This window comes from Melitaea cinxia, chromosome 4 (genome assembly GCF_905220565.1).
Source record: "Melitaea cinxia chromosome 4, ilMelCinx1.1, whole genome shotgun sequence".
NCBI lineage: Eukaryota > Metazoa > Arthropoda > Insecta > Lepidoptera > Nymphalidae > Melitaea > Melitaea cinxia.
The window spans coordinates 10,409,286-10,414,150 of record NC_059397.1 but is presented as its reverse complement, the minus strand read 5'-3'; the positions used below and the strand labels follow the sequence as shown (position 1 = coordinate 10,414,150).

General features: G+C 30.2%; 1 long non-coding RNA gene across 1 annotated transcript; it reads right to left on the bottom strand.

Moving 5' to 3' along the window:
- Positions 1-696: 696 nt before the first annotated feature.
- On the bottom strand, positions 697-3,146 carry LOC123669874. The gene is made up of 2 exons (XR_006745816.1): positions 3,042-3,146; positions 697-884 (listed from the first exon to the last, which is right to left on the bottom strand). It is a non-coding gene; the product is annotated as an uncharacterized LOC123669874 (long non-coding RNA).
- Positions 3,147-4,865: the final 1,719 nt, after the last annotated feature.

Sequence of the window (4,865 nt, the reverse complement as noted above, 5' to 3'; positions counted from 1 at the left end):
GTAGAGAAATTGGAGTGAAATAAGTTTAGAAATTACGTCAAAACGGAATGTAAATAAGAAACCCGTCTTATCGCAGCCTGATTCTGGTTGCGAGTATATTAAATCGTTTCCATTACTTTAAGTAGATTTCGATGTTTATGTCAAACGCAGCGGCGATAATACACCGATTTATTATAATATACGCTCATACTAATGGGGTGTAGGTGGAATGAAGCGTTCGCTCAAATTAATAGACACCACATATTTTCACATGATTACTGAGAATTAATCGTACATTAGATCGCTACAATAAAAAAGCACATTACATCTTAATTAATAATAATTTTATACGCCGCTCGTTAGCTTCTGTATGAACATAAATAAATGGGACAAAATCGTTACCAACCGATTCGAATTAATTTTTAGGGAATTTATTTAGGGAGTTTAATTTCATACCAATGTAGTGTATAAATAGTCATCGTTTCTAAAATTTCACAATATTATACAGTTTTTATAGTGTAGAGGAAAAGAAATTAATAGCAGCTATGAATCACTTCTACCATCACAGAAAATTACGTCAAAATAAACTTATTTTTAGTAATGTATACTTATCAATTGTGAATGTTCTTGTGAAATGAAATCTTGAACTGGAACAGCAACTTGTGAGTCGTTGCTGTAGTTATTATATATTTTATTATTTTAAAAGAACAAAAAAGCTTTATGGCACTTTATGTTTATTTATTTTTAATTAGTTTATTTGTTGATCATTTTAATCTTAGGGCTTTTTACACTAGCTGGCTAAGCTGCGTATCGTAAGGATATATATTCGTTTTAAGACGTATTGGATGTACTTTACGGTGCAATTGAAGTTATATTTTGTACGTTCAGCCAAACAATGTCTGTTCCTGAAACAAAAATTAATACAGCAAATCACACATATCCATGAAATGATTATAAGACAGGACAATATTGCTATGGGGTTAAATCTCCCTACCAACAATATAAAACCCTACGATCCCTTTTAATACGATAATGTTCCTCTATCTTTCGTCTGCAGTCACACACACGACCCTCGTGTGCTAATTGAATTTAAGGAATAAAATTCAATCGGCCCGATTCTTTATTATTCAAGATCCAATTTGGATAAGGCTTGATCGGTCCGCGGAGGGCGGGGGGAGGGCAGTCGAGAATAAAATTGGATTTGTCACTCAAAACATAAGACTGCCTTAAAGTTTCGCAAGAAAGTATTTTGTATCGAATTTCAATTCAAGTTTAAAGATAGATAATATGGATCGAGTGAAGTATGAATCAAGTTAATCAGCAATGCAATATTTAAACAGTTATTTGCTTCTTTATTTATTGAATATTATTAATATTTTTCGATTTATTTACTTTCACATGTCTCTTGAATAAATGAATAATGTTTCAATGTCATCTTGTAATAATTTATTGTAACCCTACAAAGCATATCGGAACAGTTCAGCCTTTGAACTAACCCTTTGCATTTAGTCGTGCGGTTCATTCAGTGATAGCCATCGTTGTTTGCTTTTGAGTTCTCTATACAATGTGTTGTTTTCATTCCTTGACATTATTTAAAGAAATTTTGTATACATTATGGATAATGAACGTGACATTTACAATAATTAAATTCAACACATTTATTTACATGACATTAAGATTCAATTTTTGCTACTTTTTATTTTATTATAGTTTTGGTAGATAGTATAAGAATGGATTTCATATTATTAAATAAGTTTATAATATAAAATTCTAATAATATAGAAAAATATTTATTTCTATTACGAAAATTAGTTTATCATCTTTAATTTACGATAAGTAGTCACCAAATATATTTAAACAATAGATTTGAGTGGTTAGAAGACAAACATTGACTTTATATTTGTTTGCCACCCTTTAGATTGTTATCGCATAAGACAGATCGTCTCCGCCACTCGGCGGGAATCTGCAAAGAAATCTAATACCTAGAGTGAATTGCACTTTATAAGCTGCGTTGGAGCTTTCAATTTTGATTCAATATCGTACACAAAGAGTATAATAACAATGTGAGTTTTTATGAAATATAAAATATAACGTAGTTTAGTACTCTTAACTAATATTATAAAGCTAAAGAGGTTTTTTTATCTTGTTTATTTCGCTACCAAATGTACAGATGATTACAGATCAAAAATATATTTTTTACATTGGAAAGTCTTTTTTAGGTTACATAATACGCAGAAGTTGCCGTAAAAGACTATCTACTGTCTTTAGTAGTTCATAAATTTAAAATTAATTAATTACGAAAATCTATATGAGAAAACACCTCAACTAGTTTTCCATTAGAAATAAATAAGTGTATGATTTACAATTAACTATTTCAAATCCAATATAATCAATCAATTCAAATTTCTATTTTAACAACAATTACTAATGCGTAATAAAGCATGCAGCATGTACGGATACATGTGAGGTAAAATATAATAATAAAAAACCTTAAAAATACAACTACTTTTCTTACGAAATAGTGACAAACAACTTAGTAAATAACCATTTATTTGTTCTGTTGTGTAGCCGTTATTTTATTGTGTATAGTACAATTATAACGAATAAGCAACAAAACTCTTGTCGTGTGTACTGGAACGAGCGGGATCGACGGCAAGCAAGCGTGTGCGCGACCTACCCTAATTGCCGCTCTCATGCCTTAGTGACTCCACGTGAACTTGTTCTATCTATTAAAATAACAAGACGTCCCGTTCGGTCAAACTTGCAACTACGTTTGCTGGGCTACTATTAGTCGTGTTAGTAAAGATTATTGTATTGTATTCTTTACTTGCTAGATAGGATTTAAAAAAAAATATCGTAGTTTACAAGATTATCGAGTTCAAATAAACGATCTCAAAAAACTGTGATATATCCTTTTGTATTATAGTATCAATGTATAGGTACACTGAGTTCAAATTACACTGCAGTTAGCAAATAACTGTTATTACCGCAATTATAATATTAAAGCAATTTAAAAAAAAAATAATTCGCATTCACTTTCATGTAAATAACACATCACTCACTTAATTAAATAAGTTTCCTCATTTAAATAACCATTACCAAGAAACAGTAACCTAATGTTTATTTGAGGCCAATAAAGGTCAGCGAAGCAGCAATCGCAATGTTACAATAGCAATAAAACTTTATGGATTTGATATTTAAATGCGAAACTTGCTTTATATAAATAACATAGGTACTTCCAACGTAATACTGATCCATAAAGTATTACGTACCTAATAAATATTTCCTTCGACTATAAAGTCTTAAACATGCAGTAAAATTTTACTGATATTTTGAGAAATGTTGTTATTTTGTTGAAATTTGTTGAAATAAGAAATTCTTCACAATACATAAATAATTAATAATTACTTTACTTTCTTAATTACAGATAGAAATCATATAATTTCTTTTATCACTCAATCGTATGTATACACTTATGAACTTCATACGAATATATGAAATATCAAAAATCTGATGATATAGTTTCGTCGAGAATGGAACAAATTGAATCTCATCATGCAATAATTGCATAAACTTTCAGAAGATGTATAAAGCGCTGATTCAGTACGTCGACGATTCACTTAGTACTAATTAAATTTGCCGCGAGGCGTGCAATGAGATTGAATCATGCTGCCTCAACTGAATCATATATTACCCAGTGACTTGCGGATTAGCCTTTAACGAACTACCAACTATCGGTTGCGTTGTCTACGAGTATAATTCAATTCAAATTCTTATAAAGTTATTGCTTACGTGCTTATTCTGTTGTAAATGGAAACGTTTTGAAATGAAAAATGCAGAACGTTCTATGTAAAATGATTAATTTGTTATTTTAAAACTAAAAGTATTAAAAATATATGAATGGCATGGAACTTAATTATGTGTAGCTCAAGACGGATCTATTGTTCAACACCAGTTCAAAATTTAATATACAGTCTTTATTAAGAACGTAAAATAATCACCATCTTAAAACTTTGTGATGGATTTGAAAAATCGATAAAAATAAAAATAAACTAGCGTACTTATGTAGGTTTATACCTTGCCACCTGTCTCTCTAGTCTAGTAACGAAATTATCTACTAATAATCTTTCAACATATTTTTGCAGTTTTGAAACTTAAAAAATTGATAAATCACTGGGCACAAACAATCATTGTAGACGCGGAAATTAAATAGCCGCTCATATCCGGACTGTGAAGTGTGCCGACTCGACGCTTCGTTCCCAAATAAGCCGATGCGGTACCAAAGCCGTAGTACACAATGCATTTCGGTTTTACAAATGATTATTCTCACTCTTTTCATACTTTACGTTCTATGGAGCGTAAATATTGCATTTTAATCTGTAATCTGTTTTATTATCTGCGCACTGAGTTTCCGATTATTCTCGCCGACTTATTACGTGACGTATGGCAAAGTTTGTTAGAATATTAATATCTTTGTATTTCATTATGTTTTCATCTAAAATGTTATGTAATCCTCGTTTACAATTAGAAACAATTTATTCTTAAGATAAATGCAATCTATTGTCATTCAAATACATTTATCTCAATAAGCAATTAAGGCAATGTTTACAGCCATTTCGTCGTATCAGCGCACGCGCAACAAACGTGAGGCGACAATCAAAATATATTACTGGTAATCAGTTTTGATCAAATACTGACACAGATTGATATCACAATGAATACTTCGTACAATTAAGTCAGATTTGTGTATATAAAACAAATACGAATAAACTATGTATCACTTTATATAAGTATAAATAAAATATCGACCGTGTGAATCGTGAATATTGTTGTATTAAAAATATAACCTATATTTACTCCTTCTACTGTAATCAAATGTAAAGTTA